Here is a 20,831-nt window from a genome sequence, read left to right on the forward strand (position 1 = left end):
ATGCTATAGTGCACCTACCTGATGCATCAGAAGGTGCGAGGCCCTTGCTAAATTCTGTGCACAGACTTTGAGATCTATGCTTTAGACTGTATCTAAACCTGCTCCAACATGGACTGACATTCTGGCCTACTTTCAGCCGATGCGACTTGTCTGTCGCTGAACAGTCGCTTTTTATGTATTCAGCACCTATGTATAATGTTGTAAAAATGCTCTAGAAGCTAAAGTCGCAGAAATGTCACACATATTTGGCCTGCAACTTTCTGTGCGACAAATTCAGACAGGAAAAATCAGTATAAATCCTTAGAAAATTATCCCCCAGTGTCTCCATCTGCTGGCGGTATTGAATAAGCATTGCTGCACTGATGGGGTATGCATTAGACGAAAAAAAAGAAGAAAAAGAAGAATAATACGCCCAGAAAAGAGGCGAAAAGGAGAAAAACGTAAAAAAACGTGAAAAAAAAGTAAGAGGAAGAGAAGGGAAAAAAAGGTGGAAATGGGTTTAAAAGTGATTTCGGCGGAGAAATATATATATATATATATATATATATATATATATATATATACGCGCACACACACACATATATATAAACGTATTCTCCGTTGAGATATTGCAGCCGCTGCTGTGTCCAGGCCCAGGAGCCTTAGCACTGTGCTGTGATGTCACTCAATACCACTGACATCACTAGGTGTAAACAACATCTCTCCTTTGCTGTGTATGTGACTATGGAGCTGTTTGGTGATGTCGTCTATTATGGCCTTCATAGAAGCAACAGGAGATTGTTGCATCCATCTAGAACCCTCAGAACTACAGTGCTATGATGTCACTCACTTCCACAGGCCTTGCAGAGTGTAAACAACAACAACCCAGCTTTGTTGTGTATGTAACCATAGGGATTGTGATGTCACCTAGAACCTTCACAGCAGCGACAGCTTTATGAGGAGCATCAGCACTGCTCTGCCTGAGCAGAACCATCACCGCCATAGGTTGTCAAATAACCCGGATTTAACCCACACAGGTAAGTCCAATGGGGTGCAGGCATGTCCTCTATGCTTACAGCTTCCCGTGGGTGTTGGTTTGATACCGTTTGGGGACAGCCAAGGAGGCATCTGCAGGCAACAAAGGTAGGTGTGTGCTTGTGTGTGTGTTTCCTATGCAGATCCTAAGCCCAGTGTCACATGCAAGTAGGAGGAGTAAGAAGGGTTCCTGGCAAATCCGGGTTATGGATTGCATTTAAAAAGGCCCCGTGGGAGTGCAATGGGCCCCTGTCTTGCTGCTTAGCAATAATGGTATGGGTTTAGGTTCTGCTGTGTGTACTGGTGGTTGACTGCCCCCCAGCCCAGAGTGTGCATGGAAAATTGTCTGGCAGCCTCCCTGACAGCAAGCAGTGATAGTGCCCATGAAGGGGACCTTGTTGGGCCCGCCCCTTTCACGGTTATCGCTTCTCGGCCTTTTGGCTAAGATCAAGTGTAGTATCTGTTCTTATCAGTTTAATATCTGATACGTCCCCTATCTGGGGACCATATATTAAATGGATTTTTGAGAACGGGGGCCGATTTCGAAGCTTGCTTCCGTCGCCCTATGCATTGACCCGATATGGCAGTATCTTCGGGTACAGTGCACCACCCCCTTACAGGGTTAAAAAGAAAGATTCCTACTTTCATTGCTACCTGCTTGCTGGCTAGCCAGCTAGCCAGCCCTGTGGGCCTTGCTGCTGCTGCTGCTGCTGCAGCCAAAAAACAAAAGGTGGTGCTGCTGCTGCTTCTGCTGCTTCTGCTTGTGTCTGGCCGCTGTTGGAGCGTCCAGGCACAGGACTTCTGCTGCTGCTGACTAAATGGCCTCCTTAATTGGATCATTTGAGTAGCCAGCACACCTGTGCAGGTAGGGCATGACATGATAGGCAGCTGCCTTGATAGCGGGTGGGTGCTGAATGTTCCTAATTGACAAAATAAGATTAATGCTTATGAAGAAATATAAAATCTCATCCCTTCCCCAATATCGCGCCACACCCCTACCCCTTAATTCCCTGGTTGAACTTGATGGACATATGTCTTTTTTCGACCGTACTAACTATGTAACTATGTAACATAACATGGGGGGGTCTCCTGGCTGTTCACACAGGTGTGTCATTGCTGTACATTGACCATGCATTGCTTCTGTGGTATTGCAAAGGCAAAGACAAATGCTTCCAGCCATCCATTGCACTAATGGATTGGTCATCAGCTGGCTGTCTATGTCCCGCATCAATATAGACCAAAGTACAGAGGGTTAGGCTATGCTATAGTGCACCTACCTGATGCATCAGAAGGTGCGAGGCCCTTGCTAAATTCTGTGCACAGACTTTGAGATCTATGCTTTAGACTGTATCTAAACCTGCTCCAACATGGACTGACATTCTGGCCTACTTTCAGCCGATGCGACTTGTCTGTCGCTGAACAGTCGCTTTTTATGTATTCAGCACCTATGTATAATGTTGTAAAAATGCTCTAGAAGCTAAAGTCGCAGAAATGTCACACATATTTGGCCTGCAACTTTCTGTGCGACAAATTCAGACAGGAAAAATCAGTATAAATCCTTAGAAAATTATCCCCCAGTGTCTCCATCTGCTGGCGGTATTGAATAAGCATTGCTGCACTGATGGGGTATGCATTAGACGAAAAAAAAGAAGAAAAAGAAGAATAATACGCCCAGAAAAGAGGCGAAAAGGAGAAAAACGTAAAAAAACGTGAAAAAAAAGTAAGAGGAAGAGAAGGGAAAAAAAGGTGGAAATGGGTTTAAAAGTGATTTCGGCGGAGAAATATATATATATATATATATATATATATATATATATATATATACGCGCACACACACACATATATATAAACGTATTCTCCGTTGAGATATTGCAGCCGCTGCTGTGTCCAGGCCCAGGAGCCTTAGCACTGTGCTGTGATGTCACTCAATACCACTGACATCACTAGGTGTAAACAACATCTCTCCTTTGCTGTGTATGTGACTATGGAGCTGTTTGGTGATGTCGTCTATTATGGCCTTCATAGAAGCAACAGGAGATTGTTGCATCCATCTAGAACCCTCAGAACTACAGTGCTATGATGTCACTCACTTCCACAGGCCTTGCAGAGTGTAAACAACAACAACCCAGCTTTGTTGTGTATGTAACCATAGGGATTGTGATGTCACCTAGAACCTTCACAGCAGCGACAGCTTTATGAGGAGCATCAGCACTGCTCTGCCTGAGCAGAACCATCACCGCCATAGGTTGTCAAATAACCCGGATTTAACCCACACAGGTAAGTCCAATGGGGTGCAGGCATGTCCTCTATGCTTACAGCTTCCCGTGGGTGTTGGTTTGATACCGTTTGGGGACAGCCAAGGAGGCATCTGCAGGCAACAAAGGTAGGTGTGTGCTTGTGTGTGTGTTTCCTATGCAGATCCTAAGCCCAGTGTCACATGCAAGTAGGAGGAGTAAGAAGGGTTCCTGGCAAATCCGGGTTATGGATTGCATTTAAAAAGGCCCCGTGGGAGTGCAATGGGCCCCTGTCTTGCTGCTTAGCAATAATGGTATGGGTTTAGGTTCTGCTGTGTGTACTGGTGGTTGACTGCCCCCCAGCCCAGAGTGTGCATGGAAAATTGTCTGGCAGCCTCCCTGACAGCAAGCAGTGATAGTGCCCATGAAGGGGACCTTGTTGGGCCCGCCCCTTTCACGGTTATCGCTTCTCGGCCTTTTGGCTAAGATCAAGTGTAGTATCTGTTCTTATCAGTTTAATATCTGATACGTCCCCTATCTGGGGACCATATATTAAATGGATTTTTGAGAACGGGGGCCGATTTCGAAGCTTGCTTCCGTCGCCCTATGCATTGACCCGATATGGCAGTATCTTCGGGTACAGTGCACCACCCCCTTACAGGGTTAAAAAGAAAGATTCCTACTTTCATTGCTACCTGCTTGCTGGCTAGCCAGCTAGCCAGCCCTGTGGGCCTTGCTGCTGCTGCTGCTGCTGCAGCCAAAAAACAAAAGGTGGTGCTGCTGCTGCTTCTGCTGCTTCTGCTTGTGTCTGGCCACTGTTGGAGCGTCCAGGCACAGGACTTCTGCTGCTGCTGACTAAATGGCCTCCTTAATTGGATCATTTGAGTAGCCAGCACACCTGTGCAGGTAGGGCATGACATGATAGGCAGCTGCCTTGATAGCGGGTGGGTGCTGAATGTTCCTAATTGACAAAATAAGATTAATGCTTATGAAGAAATATAAAATCTCATCCCTTCCCCAATATCGCGCCACACCCCTACCCCTTAATTCCCTGGTTGAACTTGATGGACATATGTCTTTTTTCGACCGTACTAACTATGTAACTATGTAACATAACATGGGGGGGTCTCCTGGCTGTTCACACAGGTGTGTCATTGCTGTACATTGACCATGCATTGCTTCTGTGGTATTGCAAAGGCAAAGACAAATGCTTCCAGCCATCCATTGCACTAATGGATTGGTCATCAGCTGGCTGTCTATGTCCCGCATCAATATAGACCAAAGTACAGAGGGTTAGGCTATGCTATAGTGCACCTACCTGATGCATCAGAAGGTGCGAGGCCCTTGCTAAATTCTGTGCACAGACTTTGAGATCTATGCTTTAGACTGTATCTAAACCTGCTCCAACATGGACTGACATTCTGGCCTACTTTCAGCCGATGCGACTTGTCTGTCGCTGAACAGTCGCTTTTTATGTATTCAGCACCTATGTATAATGTTGTAAAAATGCTCTAGAAGCTAAAGTCGCAGAAATGTCACACATATTTGGCCTGCAACTTTCTGTGCGACAAATTCAGACAGGAAAAATCAGTATAAATCCTTAGAAAATTATCCCCCAGTGTCTCCATCTGCTGGCGGTATTGAATAAGCATTGCTGCACTGATGGGGTATGCATTAGACGAAAAAAAAGAAGAAAAAGAAGAATAATACGCCCAGAAAAGAGGCGAAAAGGAGAAAAACGTAAAAAAACGTGAAAAAAAAGTAAGAGGAAGAGAAGGGAAAAAAAGGTGGAAATGGGTTTAAAAGTGATTTCGGCGGAGAAATATATATATATATATATATATATATATATATATATATATATATATGCGCACACACACACATAGATATAAACGTATTCTCCGTTGAGATATTGCAGCCGCTGCTGTGTCCAGGCCCAGGAGCCTTAGCACTGTGCTGTGATGTCACTCAATACCACTGACATCACTAGGTGTAAACAACATCTCTCCTTTGCTGTGTATGTGACTATGGAGCTGTTTGGTGATGTCGTCTATTATGGCCTTCATAGAAGCAACAGGAGATTGTTGCATCCATCTAGAACCCTCAGAACTACAGTGCTATGATGTCACTCACTTCCACAGGCCTTGCAGAGTGTAAACAACAACAACCCAGCTTTGTTGTGTATGTAACCATAGGGATTGTGATGTCACCTAGAACCTTCACAGCAGCGACAGCTTTATGAGGAGCATCAGCACTGCTCTGCCTGAGCAGAACCATCACCGCCATAGGTTGTCAAATAACCCGGATTTAACCCACACAGGTAAGTCCAATGGGGTGCAGGCATGTCCTCTATGCTTACAGCTTCCCGTGGGTGTTGGTTTGATACCGTTTGGGGACAGCCAAGGAGGCATCTGCAGGCAACAAAGGTAGGTGTGTGCTTGTGTGTGTGTTTCCTATGCAGATCCTAAGCCCAGTGTCACATGCAAGTAGGAGGAGTAAGAAGGGTTCCTGGCAAATCCGGGTTATGGATTGCATTTAAAAAGGCCCCGTGGGAGTGCAATGGGCCCCTGTCTTGCTGCTTAGCAATAATGGTATGGGTTTAGGTTCTGCTGTGTGTACTGGTGGTTGACTGCCCCCCAGCCCAGAGTGTGCATGGAAAATTGTCTGGCAGCCTCCCTGACAGCAAGCAGTGATAGTGCCCATGAAGGGGACCTTGTTGGGCCCGCCCCTTTCACGGTTATCGCTTCTCGGCCTTTTGGCTAAGATCAAGTGTAGTATCTGTTCTTATCAGTTTAATATCTGATACGTCCCCTATCTGGGGACCATATATTAAATGGATTTTTGAGAACGGGGGCCGATTTCGAAGCTTGCTTCCGTCGCCCTATGCATTGACCCGATATGGCAGTATCTTCGGGTACAGTGCACCACCCCCTTACAGGGTTAAAAAGAAAGATTCCTACTTTCATTGCTACCTGCTTGCTGGCTAGCCAGCTAGCCAGCCCTGTGGGCCTTGCTGCTGCTGCTGCTGCTGCAGCCAAAAAACAAAAGGTGGTGCTGCTGCTGCTTCTGCTGCTTCTGCTTGTGTCTGGCCGCTGTTGGAGCGTCCAGGCACAGGACTTCTGCTGCTGCTGACTAAATGGCCTCCTTAATTGGATCATTTGAGTAGCCAGCACACCTGTGCAGGTAGGGCATGACATGATAGGCAGCTGCCTTGATAGCGGGTGGGTGCTGAATGTTCCTAATTGACAAAATAAGATTAATGCTTATGAAGAAATATAAAATCTCATCCCTTCCCCAATATCGCGCCACACCCCTACCCCTTAATTCCCTGGTTGAACTTGATGGACATATGTCTTTTTTCGACCGTACTAACTATGTAACTATGTAACATAACATGGGGGGGTCTCCTGGCTGTTCACACAGGTGTGTCATTGCTGTACATTGACCATGCATTGCTTCTGTGGTATTGCAAAGGCAAAGACAAATGCTTCCAGCCATCCATTGCACTAATGGATTGGTCATCAGCTGGCTGTCTATGTCCCGCATCAATATAGACCAAAGTACAGAGGGTTAGGCTATGCTATAGTGCACCTACCTGATGCATCAGAAGGTGCGAGGCCCTTGCTAAATTCTGTGCACAGACTTTGAGATCTATGCTTTAGACTGTATCTAAACCTGCTCCAACATGGACTGACATTCTGGCCTACTTTCAGCCGATGCGACTTGTCTGTCGCTGAACAGTCGCTTTTTATGTATTCAGCACCTATGTATAATGTTGTAAAAATGCTCTAGAAGCTAAAGTCGCAGAAATGTCACACATATTTGGCCTGCAACTTTCTGTGCGACAAATTCAGACAGGAAAAATCAGTATAAATCCTTAGAAAATTATCCCCCAGTGTCTCCATCTGCTGGCGGTATTGAATAAGCATTGCTGCACTGATGGGGTATGCATTAGACGAAAAAAAAGAAGAAAAAGAAGAATAATACGCCCAGAAAAGAGGCGAAAAGGAGAAAAACGTAAAAAAACGTGAAAAAAAAGTAAGAGGAAGAGAAGGGAAAAAAAGGTGGAAATGGGTTTAAAAGTGATTTCGGCGGAGAAATATATATATATATATATATATATATATATATATATATATATATATACGCGCACACACACACATATATATAAACGTATTCTCCGTTGAGATATTGCAGCCGCTGCTGTGTCCAGGCCCAGGAGCCTTAGCACTGTGCTGTGATGTCACTCAATACCACTGACATCACTAGGTGTAAACAACATCTCTCCTTTGCTGTGTATGTGACTATGGAGCTGTTTGGTGATGTCGTCTATTATGGCCTTCATAGAAGCAACAGGAGATTGTTGCATCCATCTAGAACCCTCAGAACTACAGTGCTATGATGTCACTCACTTCCACAGGCCTTGCAGAGTGTAAACAACAACAACCCAGCTTTGTTGTGTATGTAACCATAGGGATTGTGATGTCACCTAGAACCTTCACAGCAGCGACAGCTTTATGAGGAGCATCAGCACTGCTCTGCCTGAGCAGAACCATCACCGCCATAGGTTGTCAAATAACCCGGATTTAACCCACACAGGTAAGTCCAATGGGGTGCAGGCATGTCCTCTATGCTTACAGCTTCCCGTGGGTGTTGGTTTGATACCGTTTGGGGACAGCCAAGGAGGCATCTGCAGGCAACAAAGGTAGGTGTGTGCTTGTGTGTGTGTTTCCTATGCAGATCCTAAGCCCAGTGTCACATGCAAGTAGGAGGAGTAAGAAGGGTTCCTGGCAAATCCGGGTTATGGATTGCATTTAAAAAGGCCCCGTGGGAGTGCAATGGGCCCCTGTCTTGCTGCTTAGCAATAATGGTATGGGTTTAGGTTCTGCTGTGTGTACTGGTGGTTGACTGCCCCCCAGCCCAGAGTGTGCATGGAAAATTGTCTGGCAGCCTCCCTGACAGCAAGCAGTGATAGTGCCCATGAAGGGGACCTTGTTGGGCCCGCCCCTTTCACGGTTATCGCTTCTCGGCCTTTTGGCTAAGATCAAGTGTAGTATCTGTTCTTATCAGTTTAATATCTGATACGTCCCCTATCTGGGGACCATATATTAAATGGATTTTTGAGAACGGGGGCCGATTTCGAAGCTTGCTTCCGTCGCCCTATGCATTGACCCGATATGGCAGTATCTTCGGGTACAGTGCACCACCCCCTTACAGGGTTAAAAAGAAAGATTCCTACTTTCATTGCTACCTGCTTGCTGGCTAGCCAGCTAGCCAGCCCTGTGGGCCTTGCTGCTGCTGCTGCTGCTGCAGCCAAAAAACAAAAGGTGGTGCTGCTGCTGCTTCTGCTGCTTCTGCTTGTGTCTGGCCGCTGTTGGAGCGTCCAGGCACAGGACTTCTGCTGCTGCTGACTAAATGGCCTCCTTAATTGGATCATTTGAGTAGCCAGCACACCTGTGCAGGTAGGGCATGACATGATAGGCAGCTGCCTTGATAGCGGGTGGGTGCTGAATGTTCCTAATTGACAAAATAAGATTAATGCTTATGAAGAAATATAAAATCTCATCCCTTCCCCAATATCGCGCCACACCCCTACCCCTTAATTCCCTGGTTGAACTTGATGGACATATGTCTTTTTTCGACCGTACTAACTATGTAACTATGTAACATAACATGGGGGGGTCTCCTGGCTGTTCACACAGGTGTGTCATTGCTGTACATTGACCATGCATTGCTTCTGTGGTATTGCAAAGGCAAAGACAAATGCTTCCAGCCATCCATTGCACTAATGGATTGGTCATCAGCTGGCTGTCTATGTCCCGCATCAATATAGACCAAAGTACAGAGGGTTAGGCTATGCTATAGTGCACCTACCTGATGCATCAGAAGGTGCGAGGCCCTTGCTAAATTCTGTGCACAGACTTTGAGATCTATGCTTTAGACTGTATCTAAACCTGCTCCAACATGGACTGACATTCTGGCCTACTTTCAGCCGATGCGACTTGTCTGTCGCTGAACAGTCGCTTTTTATGTATTCAGCACCTATGTATAATGTTGTAAAAATGCTCTAGAAGCTAAAGTCGCAGAAATGTCACACATATTTGGCCTGCAACTTTCTGTGCGACAAATTCAGACAGGAAAAATCAGTATAAATCCTTAGAAAATTATCCCCCAGTGTCTCCATCTGCTGGCGGTATTGAATAAGCATTGCTGCACTGATGGGGTATGCATTAGACGAAAAAAAAGAAGAAAAAGAAGAATAATACGCCCAGAAAAGAGGCGAAAAGGAGAAAAACGTAAAAAAACGTGAAAAAAAAGTAAGAGGAAGAGAAGGGAAAAAAAGGTGGAAATGGGTTTAAAAGTGATTTCGGCGGAGAAATATATATATATATATATATATATATATATATATATATATATATATACGCGCACACACACACATATATATAAACGTATTCTCCGTTGAGATATTGCAGCCGCTGCTGTGTCCAGGCCCAGGAGCCTTAGCACTGTGCTGTGATGTCACTCAATACCACTGACATCACTAGGTGTAAACAACATCTCTCCTTTGCTGTGTATGTGACTATGGAGCTGTTTGGTGATGTCGTCTATTATGGCCTTCATAGAAGCAACAGGAGATTGTTGCATCCATCTAGAACCCTCAGAACTACAGTGCTATGATGTCACTCACTTCCACAGGCCTTGCAGAGTGTAAACAACAACAACCCAGCTTTGTTGTGTATGTAACCATAGGGATTGTGATGTCACCTAGAACCTTCACAGCAGCGACAGCTTTATGAGGAGCATCAGCACTGCTCTGCCTGAGCAGAACCATCACCGCCATAGGTTGTCAAATAACCCGGATTTAACCCACACAGGTAAGTCCAATGGGGTGCAGGCATGTCCTCTATGCTTACAGCTTCCCGTGGGTGTTGGTTTGATACCGTTTGGGGACAGCCAAGGAGGCATCTGCAGGCAACAAAGGTAGGTGTGTGCTTGTGTGTGTGTTTCCTATGCAGATCCTAAGCCCAGTGTCACATGCAAGTAGGAGGAGTAAGAAGGGTTCCTGGCAAATCCGGGTTATGGATTGCATTTAAAAAGGCCCCGTGGGAGTGCAATGGGCCCCTGTCTTGCTGCTTAGCAATAATGGTATGGGTTTAGGTTCTGCTGTGTGTACTGGTGGTTGACTGCCCCCCAGCCCAGAGTGTGCATGGAAAATTGTCTGGCAGCCTCCCTGACAGCAAGCAGTGATAGTGCCCATGAAGGGGACCTTGTTGGGCCCGCCCCTTTCACGGTTATCGCTTCTCGGCCTTTTGGCTAAGATCAAGTGTAGTATCTGTTCTTATCAGTTTAATATCTGATACGTCCCCTATCTGGGGACCATATATTAAATGGATTTTTGAGAACGGGGGCCGATTTCGAAGCTTGCTTCCGTCGCCCTATGCATTGACCCGATATGGCAGTATCTTCTGGTACAGTGCACCACCCCCTTACAGGGTTAAAAAGAAAGATTCCTACTTTCATTGCTACCTGCTTGCTGGCTAGCCAGCTAGCCAGCCCTGTGGGCCTTGCTGCTGCTGCTGCTGCTGCAGTCAAAAAACAAAAGGTGGTGCTACTGCTGCTTCTGCTTGTGTCTGGCCGCTGTTGGAGCGTCCAGGCACAGGACTTCTGCTGCTGCTGACTAAATGGCCTCCTTAATTGGATCATTTGAGTAGCCAGCACACCTGTGCAGGTAGGGCATGACATGATAGGCAGCTGCCTTGATAGCGGGTGGGTGCTGAATGTTCCTAATTGACAAAATAAGATTAATGCTTATGAAGAAATATAAAATCTCATCCCTTCCCCAATATCGCGCCACACCCCTACCCCTTAATTCCCTGGTTGAACTTGATGGACATATGTCTTTTTTCGACCGTACTAACTATGTAACTATGTAACATAACATGGGGGGGTCTCCTGGCTGTTCACACAGGTGTGTCATTGCTGTACATTGACCATGCATTGCTTCTGTGGTATTGCAAAGGCAAAGACAAATGCTTCCAGCCATCCATTGCACTAATGGATTGGTCATCAGCTGGCTGTCTATGTCCCGCATCAATATAGACCAAAGTACAGAGGGTTAGGCTATGCTATAGTGCACCTACCTGATGCATCAGAAGGTGCGAGGCCCTTGCTAAATTCTGTGCACAGACTTTGAGATCTATGCTTTAGACTGTATCTAAACCTGCTCCAACATGGACTGACATTCTGGCCTACTTTCAGCCGATGCGACTTGTCTGTCGCTGAACAGTCGCTTTTTATGTATTCAGCACCTATGTATAATGTTGTAAAAATGCTCTAGAAGCTAAAGTCGCAGAAATGTCACACATATTTGGCCTGCAACTTTCTGTGCGACAAATTCAGACAGGAAAAATCAGTATAAATCCTTAGAAAATTATCCCCCAGTGTCTCCATCTGCTGGCGGTATTGAATAAGCATTGCTGCACTGATGGGGTATGCATTAGACGAAAAAAAAGAAGAAAAAGAAGAATAATACGCCCAGAAAAGAGGCGAAAAGGAGAAAAACGTAAAAAAACGTGAAAAAAAAGTAAGAGGAAGAGAAGGGAAAAAAAGGTGGAAATGGGTTTAAAAGTGATTTCGGATGGAGAAATATATATATATATATATATATATATATATATATATATATATATATATATATATATATATATATATATATATATATATATATATATATATATATATATATATATATATATATATATATATATATTATATATATATATATATATATATATATATATATATATATATATATATATATATATATATATATATATATATATATATATATATATATATATATATATATATATATATATATATATATATATATATATATATATATATATATATATATATATATATATATATATATATATAATATATATATATAATATATATTTATATATATAGAGTGTAAACAACAACAACCCAGCTTTGTTGTGTATGTAACCATAGGGATTGTGATGTCACCTAGAACCTTCACAGCAGCGACAGCTTTATGAGGAGCATCAGCACTGCTCTGCCTGAGCAGAACCATCACCGCCATAGGTTGTCAAATAACCCGGATTTAACCCACACAGGTAAGTCCAATGGGGTGCAGGCATGTCCTCTATGCTTACAGCTTCCCGTGGGTGTTGGTTTGATACCGTTTGGGGACAGCCAAGGAGGCATCTGCAGGCAACAAAGGTAGGTGTGTGCTTGTGTGTGTGTTTCCTATGCAGATCCTAAGCCCAGTGTCACATGCAAGTAGGAGGAGTAAGAAGGGTTCCTGGCAAATCCGGGTTATGGATTGCATTTAAAAAGGCCCCGTGGGAGTGCAATGGGCCCCTGTCTTGCTGCTTAGCAATAATGGTATGGGTTTAGGTTCTGCTGTGTGTACTGGTGGTTGACTGCCCCCCAGCCCAGAGTGTGCATGGAAAATTGTCTGGCAGCCTCCCTGACAGCAAGCAGTGATAGTGCCCATGAAGGGGACCTTGTTGGGCCCGCCCCTTTCACGGTTATCGCTTCTCGGCCTTTTGGCTAAGATCAAGTGTAGTATCTGTTCTTATCAGTTTAATATCTGATACGTCCCCTATCTGGGGACCATATATTAAATGGATTTTTGAGAACGGGGGCCGATTTCGAAGCTTGCTTCCGTCGCCCTATGCATTGACCCGATATGGCAGTATCTTCTGGTACAGTGCACCACCCCCTTACAGGGTTAAAAAGAAAGATTCCTACTTTCATTGCTACCTGCTTGCTGGCTAGCCAGCTAGCCAGCCCTGTGGGCCTTGCTGCTGCTGCTGCTGCTGCAGCCAAAAAACAAAAGGTGGTGCTGCTGCTGCTTCTGCTGCTTCTGCTTGTGTCTGGCCGCTGTTGGAGCGTCCAGGCACAGGACTTCTGCTGCTGCTGACTAAATGGCCTCCTTAATTGGATCATTTGAGTAGCCAGCACACCTGTGCAGGTAGGGCATGACATGATAGGCAGCTGCCTTGATAGCGGGTGGGTGCTGAATGTTCCTAATTGACAAAATAAGATTAATGCTTATGAAGAAATATAAAATCTCATCCCTTCCCCAATATCGCGCCACACCCCTACCCCTTAATTCCCTGGTTGAACTTGATGGACATATGTCTTTTTTCGACCGTACTAACTATGTAACTATGTAACATAACATGGGGGGGTCTCCTGGCTGTTCACACAGGTGTGTCATTGCTGTACATTGACCATGCATTGCTTCTGTGGTATTGCAAAGGCAAAGACAAATGCTTCCAGCCATCCATTGCACTAATGGATTGGTCATCAGCTGGCTGTCTATGTCCCGCATCAATATAGACCAAAGTACAGAGGGTTAGGCTATGCTATAGTGCACCTACCTGATGCATCAGAAGGTGCGAGGCCCTTGCTAAATTCTGTGCACAGACTTTGAGATCTATGCTTTAGACTGTATCTAAACCTGCTCCAACATGGACTGACATTCTGGCCTACTTTCAGCCGATGCGACTTGTCTGTCGCTGAACAGTCGCTTTTTATGTATTCAGCACCTATGTATAATGTTGTAAAAATGCTCTAGAAGCTAAAGTCGCAGAAATGTCACACATATTTGGCCTGCAACTTTCTGTGCGACAAATTCAGACAGGAAAAATCAGTATAAATCCTTAGAAAATTATCCCCCAGTGTCTCCATCTGCTGGCGGTATTGAATAAGCATTGCTGCACTGATGGGGTATGCATTAGACGAAAAAAAAGAAGAAAAAGAAGAATAATACGCCCAGAAAAGAGGCGAAAAGGAGAAAAACGTAAAAAAACGTGAAAAAAAAGTAAGAGGAAGAGAAGGGAAAAAAAGGTGGAAATGGGTTTAAAAGTGATTTCGGCGGAGAAATATATATATATATATATATATATATATATATATATATATATATATACGCGCACACACACACATATATATAAACGTATTCTCCGTTGAGATATTGCAGCCGCTGCTGTGTCCAGGCCCAGGAGCCTTAGCACTGTGCTGTGATGTCACTCAATACCACTGACATCACTAGGTGTAAACAACATCTCTCCTTTGCTGTGTATGTGACTATGGAGCTGTTTGGTGATGTCGTCTATTATGGCCTTCATAGAAGCAACAGGAGATTGTTGCATCCATCTAGAACCCTCAGAACTACAGTGCTATGATGTCACTCACTTCCACAGGCCTTGCAGAGTGTAAACAACAACAACCCAGCTTTGTTGTGTATGTAACCATAGGGATTGTGATGTCACCTAGAACCTTCACAGCAGCGACAGCTTTATGAGGAGCATCAGCACTGCTCTGCCTGAGCAGAACCATCACCGCCATAGGTTGTCAAATAACCCGGATTTAACCCACACAGGTAAGTCCAATGGGGTGCAGGCATGTCCTCTATGCTTACAGCTTCCCGTGGGTGTTGGTTTGATACCGTTTGGGGACAGCCAAGGAGGCATCTGCAGGCAACAAAGGTAGGTGTGTGCTTGTGTGTGTGTTTCCTATGCAGATCCTAAGCCCAGTGTCACATGCAAGTAGGAGGAGTAAGAAGGGTTCCTGGCAAATCCGGGTTATGGATTGCATTTAAAAAGGCCCCGTGGGAGTGCAATGGGCCCCTGTCTTGCTGCTTAGCAATAATGGTATGGGTTTAGGTTCTGCTGTGTGTACTGGTGGTTGACTGCCCCCCAGCCCAGAGTGTGCATGGAAAATTGTCTGGCAGCCTCCCTGACAGCAAGCAGTGATAGTGCCCATGAAGGGGACCTTGTTGGGCCCGCCCCTTTCACGGTTATCGCTTCTCGGCCTTTTGGCTAAGATCAAGTGTAGTATCTGTTCTTATCAGTTTAATATCTGATACGTCCCCTATCTGGGGACCATATATTAAATGGATTTTTGAGAACGGGGGCCGATTTCGAAGCTTGCTTCCGTCGCCCTATGCATTGACCCGATATGGCAGTATCTTCGGGTACAGTGCACCACCCCCTTACAGGGTTAAAAAGAAAGATTCCTACTTTCATTGCTACCTGCTTGCTGGCTAGCCAGCTAGCCAGCCCTGTGGGCCTTGCTGCTGCTGCTGCTGCTGCAGCCAAAAAACAAAAGGTGGTGCTGCTGCTGCTTCTGCTGCTTCTGCTTGTGTCTGGCCGCTGTTGGAGCGTCCAGGCACAGGACTTCTGCTGCTGCTGACTAAATGGCCTCCTTAATTGGATCATTTGAGTAGCCAGCACACCTGTGCAGGTAGGGCATGACATGATAGGCAGCTGCCTTGATAGCGGGTGGGTGCTGAATGTTCCTAATTGACAAAATAAGATTAATGCTTATGAAGAAATATAAAATCTCATCCCTTCCCCAATATCGCGCCACACCCCTACCCCTTAATTCCCTGGTTGAACTTGATGGACATATGTCTTTTTTCGACCGTACTAACTATGTAACTATGTAACATAACATGGGGGGGTCTCCTGGCTGTTCACACAGGTGTGTCATTGCTGTACATTGACCATGCATTGCTTCTGTGGTATTGCAAAGGCAAAGACAAATGCTTCCAGCCATCCATTGCACTAATGGATTGGTCATCAGCTGGCTGTCTATGTCCCGCATCAATATAGACCAAAGTACAGAGGGTTAGGCTATGCTATAGTGCACCTACCTGATGCATCAGAAGGTGCGAGGCCCTTGCTAAATTCTGTGCACAGACTTTGAGATCTATGCTTTAGACTGTATCTAAACCTGCTCCAACATGGACTGACATTCTGGCCTACTTTCAGCCGATGCGACTTGTCTGTCGCTGAACAGTCGCTTTTTATGTATTCAGCACCTATGTATAATGTTGTAAAAATGCTCTAGAAGCTAAAGTCGCAGAAATGTCACACATATTTGGCCTGCAACTTTCTGTGCGACAAATTCAGACAGGAAAAATCAGTATAAATCCTTAGAAAATTATCCCCCAGTGTCTCCATCTGCTGGCGGTATTGAATAAGCATTGCTGCACTGATGGGGTATGCATTAGACGAAAAAAAAGAAGAAAAAGAAGAATAATACGCCCAGAAAAGAGGCGAAAAGGAGAAAAACGTAAAAAAACGTGAAAAAAAAGTAAGAGGAAGAGAAGGGAAAAAAAGGTGGAAATGGGTTTAAAAGTGATTTCGGCGGAGAAATATATATATATATATATATATATATATATATATATATATATATACGCGCACACACACACATATATATAAACGTATTCTCCGTTGAGATATTGCAGCCGCTGCTGTGTCCAGGCCCAGGAGCCTTAGCACTGTGCTGTGATGTCACTCAATACCACTGACATCACTAGGTGTAAACAACATCTCTCCTTTGCTGTGTATGTGACTATGGAGCTGTTTGGTGATGTCGTCTATTATGGCCTTCATAGAAGCAACAGGAGATTGTTGCATCCATCTAGAACCCTCAGAACTACAGTGCTATGATGTCACTCACTTCCACAGGCCTTGCAGAGTGTAAACAACAACAACCCAGCTTTGTTGTGTATGTAACCATAGGGATTGTGATGTCACCTAGAACCTTCACAGCAGCGACAGCTTTATGAGGAGCATCAGCACTGCTCTGCCTGAGCAGAACCATCACCGCCATAGGTTGTCAAATAACCCGGATTTAACCCACACAGGTAAGTCCAATGGGGTGCAGGCATGTCCTCTATGCTTACAGCTTCCCGTGGGTGTTGGTTTGATACCGTTTGGGGACAGCCAAGGAGGCATCTGCAGGCAACAAAGGTAGGTGTGTGCTTGTGTGTGTGTTTCCTATGCAGATCCTAAGCCCAGTGTCACATGCAAGTAGGAGGAGTAAGAAGGGTTCCTGGCAAATCCGGGTTATGGATTGCATTTAAAAAGGCCCCGTGGGAGTGCAATGGGCCCCTGTCTTGCTGCTTAGCAATAATGGTATGGGTTTAGGTTCTGCTGTGTGTACTGGTGGTTGACTGCCCCCCAGCCCAGAGTGTGCATGGAAAATTGTCTGGCAGCCTCCCTGACAGCAAGCAGTGATAGTGCCCATGAAGGGGACCTTGTTGGGCCCGCCCCTTTCACGGTTATCGCTTCTCGGCCTTTTGGCTAAGATCAAGTGTAGTATCTGTTCTTATCAGTTTAATATCTGATACGTCCCCTATCTGGGGACCATATATTAAATGGATTTTTGAGAACGGGGGCCGATTTCGAAGCTTGCTTCCGTCGCCCTATGCATTGACCCGATATGGCAGTATCTTCGGGTACAGTGCACCACCCCCTTACAGGGTTAAAAAGAAAGATTCCTACTTTCATTGCTACCTGCTTGCTGGCTAGCCAGCTAGCCAGCCCTGTGGGCCTTGCTGCTGCTGCTGCTGCTGCAGCCAAAAAACAAAAGGTGGTGCTGCTGCTGCTTCTGCTGCTTCTGCTTGTGTCTGGCCGCTGTTGGAGCGTCCAGGCACAGGACTTCTGCTGCTGCTGACTAAATGGCCTCCTTAATTGGATCATTTGAGTAGCCAGCACACCTGTGCAGGTAGGGCATGACATGATAGGCAGCTGCCTTGATAGCGGGTGGGTGCTGAATGTTCCTAATTGACAAAATAAGATTAATGCTTATGAAGAAATATAAAATCTCATCCCTTCCCCAATATCGCGCCACACCCCTACCCCTTAATTCCCTGGTTGAACTTGATGGACATATGTCTTTTTTCGACCGTACTAACTATGTAACTATGTAACATAACATGGGGGGGTCTCCTGGCTGTTCACACAGGTGTGTCATTGCTGTACATTGACCATGCATTGCTTCTGTGGTATTGCAAAGGCAAAGACAAATGCTTCCAGCCATCCATTGCACTAATGGATTGGTCATCAGCTGGCTGTCTATGTCCCGCATCAATATAGACCAAAGTACAGAGGGTTAGGCTATGCTATAGTGCACCTACCTGATGCATCAGAAGGTGCGAGGCCCTTGCTAAATTCTGTGCACAGACTTTGAGATCTATGCTTTAGACTGTATCTAAACCTGCTCCAACATGGACTGACATTCTGGCCTACTTTCAGCCGATGCGACTTGTCTGTCGCTGAACAGTCGCTTTTTATGTATTCAGCACCTATGTATAATGTTGTAAAAATGCTCTAGAAGCTAAAGTCGCAGAAATGTCACACATATTTGGCCTGCAACTTTCTGTGCGACAAATTCAGACAGGAAAAATCAGTATAAATCCTTAGAAAATTATCCCCCAGTGTCTCCATCTGCTGGCGGTATTGAATAAGCATTGCTGCACTGATGGGGTATGCATTAGACGAAAAAAAAGAAGAAAAAGAAGAATAATACGCCCAGAAAAGAGGCGAAAAGGAGAAAAACGTAAAAAAAACGTGAAAAAAAAGTAAGAGGAAGAGAAGGGAAAAAAAGGTGGAAATGGGTTTAAAAGTGATTTCGGCGGAGAAATATATATATATATATATATATATATATATATATATATATATACGCGCACACACACACATATATATAAACGTATTCTCCGTTGAGATATTGCAGCCGCTGCTGTGTCCAGGCCCAGGAGCCTTAGCACTGTGCTGTGATGTCACTCAATACCACTGACATCACTAGGTGTAAACAACATCTCTCCTTTGCTGTGTATGTGACTATGGAGCTGTTTGGTGATGTCGTCTATTATGGCCTTCATAGAAGCAACAGGAGATTGTTGCATCCATCTAGAACCCTCAGAACTACAGTGCTATGATGTCACTCACTTCCACAGGCCTTGCAGAGTGTAAACAACAACAACCCAGCTTTGTTGTGTATGTAACCATAGGGATTGTGATGTCACCTAGAACCTTCACAGCAGCGACAGCTTTATGAGGAGCATCAGCACTGCTCTGCCTGAGCAGAACCATCACCGCCATAGGTTGTCAAATAACCCGGATTTAACCCACACAGGTAAGTCCAATGGGGTGCAGGCATGTCCTCTATGCTTACAGCTTCCCGTGGGTGTTGGTTTGATACCGTTTGGGGACAGCCAAGGAGGCATCTGCAGGCAACAAAGGTAGGTGTGTGCTTGTGTGTGTGTTTCCTATGCAGATCCTAAGCCCAGTGTCACATGCAAGTAGGAGGAGTAAGAAGGGTTCCTGGCAAATCCGGGTTATGGATTGCATTTAAAAAGGCCCCGTGGGAGTGCAATGGGCCCCTGTCTTGCTGCTTAGCAATAATGGTATGGGTTTAGGTTCTGCTGTGTGTACTGGTGGTTGACTGCCCCCCAGCCCAGAGTGTGCATGGAAAATTGTCTGGCAGCCTCCCTGACAGCAAGCAGTGATAGTGCCCATGAAGGGGACCTTGTTGGGCCCGCCCCTTTCACGGTTATCGCTTCTCGGCCTTTTGGCTAAGATCAAGTGTAGTATCTGTTCTTATCAGTTTAATATCTGATACGTCCCCTATCTGGGGACCATATATTAAATGGATTTTTGAGAACGGGGGCCGATTTCGAAGCTTGCTTCCGTCGCCCTATGCATTGACCCGATATGGCAGTATCTTCGGGTACAGTGCACCACCCCCTTACAGGGTTAAAAAGAAAGATTCCTACTTTCATTGCTACCTGCTTGCTGGCTAGCCAGCTAGCCAGCCCTGTGGGCCTTGCTGCTGCTGCTGCTGCTGCAGCCAAAAAACAAAAGGTGGTGCTGCTGCTGCTTCTGCTGCTTCTGCTTGTGTCTGGCCGCTGTTGGAGCGTCCAGGCACAGGACTTCTGCTGCTGCTGACTAAATGGCCTCCTTAATTGGATCATTTGAGTAGCCAGCACACCTGTGCAGGTAGGGCATGACATGATAGGCAGCTGCCTTGATAGCGGGTGGGTGCTGAATGTTCCTAATTGACAAAATAAGATTAATGCTTATGAAGAAATATAAAATCTCATCCCTTCCCCAATATCGCGCCACACCCCTACCCCTTAATTCCCTGGTTGAACTTGATGGACATATGTCTTTTTTCGACCGTACTAACTATGTAACTATGTAACATAACATGGGGGGGTCTCCTGGCTGTTCACACAGGTGTGTCATTGCTGTACATTGACCATGCATTGCTTCTGTGGTATTGCAAAGGCAAAGACAAATGCTTCCAGCCATCCATTGCACTAATGGATTGGTCATCAGCTGGCTGTCTATGTCCCGCATCAATATAGACCAAAGTACAGAGGGTTAGGCTATGCTATTGTGCACCTACCTGATGCATCAGAAGGTGCGAGGCCCTTGCTAAATTCTGTGCACAGACTTTGAGATCTATGCTTTAGACTGTATCTAAACCTGCTCCAACATGGACTGACATTCTGGCCTACTTTCAGCCGATGCGACTTGTCTGTCGCTGAACAGTCGCTTTTTATGTATTCAGCACCTATGTATAATGTTGTAAAAATGCTCTAGAAGCTAAAGTCGCAGAAATGTCACACATATTTGGCCTGCAACTTTCTGTGCGACAAATTCAGACAGGAAAAATCAGTATAAATCCTTAGAAAATTATCCCCCAGTGTCTCCATCTGCTGGCGGTATTGAATAA

General features: G+C 45.3%; 9 non-coding genes across 9 annotated transcripts; all 9 read left to right on the forward strand.

Moving 5' to 3' along the window:
* Positions 1-1,435: 1,435 nt before the first annotated feature.
* LOC130307860 (U2 spliceosomal RNA) lies at positions 1,436-1,626 on the forward strand. The gene has a single exon (XR_008857001.1). It is a non-coding gene; the product is annotated as a U2 spliceosomal RNA (small nuclear RNA).
* A 2,084-nt stretch (positions 1,627-3,710) lies between these two features.
* Positions 3,711-3,901, forward strand: LOC130307632 (U2 spliceosomal RNA). Its single transcript, XR_008856795.1, has one exon. It is a non-coding gene; the product is annotated as a U2 spliceosomal RNA (small nuclear RNA).
* A 2,086-nt stretch (positions 3,902-5,987) lies between these two features.
* Positions 5,988-6,178, forward strand: LOC130307633 (U2 spliceosomal RNA). Its single transcript, XR_008856796.1, has one exon. It is a non-coding gene; the product is annotated as a U2 spliceosomal RNA (small nuclear RNA).
* A 2,088-nt stretch (positions 6,179-8,266) lies between these two features.
* On the forward strand, positions 8,267-8,457 carry LOC130307634 (U2 spliceosomal RNA). Its single transcript, XR_008856797.1, has one exon. It is a non-coding gene; the product is annotated as a U2 spliceosomal RNA (small nuclear RNA).
* Positions 8,458-10,545: 2,088 nt separating this feature from the next.
* LOC130307788 (U2 spliceosomal RNA) lies at positions 10,546-10,736 on the forward strand. The gene has a single exon (XR_008856946.1). It is a non-coding gene; the product is annotated as a U2 spliceosomal RNA (small nuclear RNA).
* Positions 10,737-12,813: 2,077 nt separating this feature from the next.
* Positions 12,814-13,004, forward strand: LOC130307789 (U2 spliceosomal RNA). Its single transcript, XR_008856947.1, has one exon. It is a non-coding gene; the product is annotated as a U2 spliceosomal RNA (small nuclear RNA).
* Positions 13,005-15,092: 2,088 nt separating this feature from the next.
* LOC130307635 (U2 spliceosomal RNA) lies at positions 15,093-15,283 on the forward strand. Its single transcript, XR_008856798.1, has one exon. It is a non-coding gene; the product is annotated as a U2 spliceosomal RNA (small nuclear RNA).
* Positions 15,284-17,369: 2,086 nt separating this feature from the next.
* On the forward strand, positions 17,370-17,560 carry LOC130307636 (U2 spliceosomal RNA). The gene has a single exon (XR_008856799.1). It is a non-coding gene; the product is annotated as a U2 spliceosomal RNA (small nuclear RNA).
* Positions 17,561-19,645: 2,085 nt separating this feature from the next.
* On the forward strand, positions 19,646-19,836 carry LOC130307638 (U2 spliceosomal RNA). Its single transcript, XR_008856801.1, has one exon. It is a non-coding gene; the product is annotated as a U2 spliceosomal RNA (small nuclear RNA).
* The last annotated feature ends 995 nt before the right edge of the window (positions 19,837-20,831 follow it).

Source organism: Hyla sarda, unplaced genomic scaffold (genome assembly GCF_029499605.1).
Source record: "Hyla sarda isolate aHylSar1 unplaced genomic scaffold, aHylSar1.hap1 scaffold_144, whole genome shotgun sequence".
In the NCBI taxonomy this organism is placed as follows: Eukaryota; Metazoa; Chordata; class Amphibia; order Anura; family Hylidae; genus Hyla; species Hyla sarda.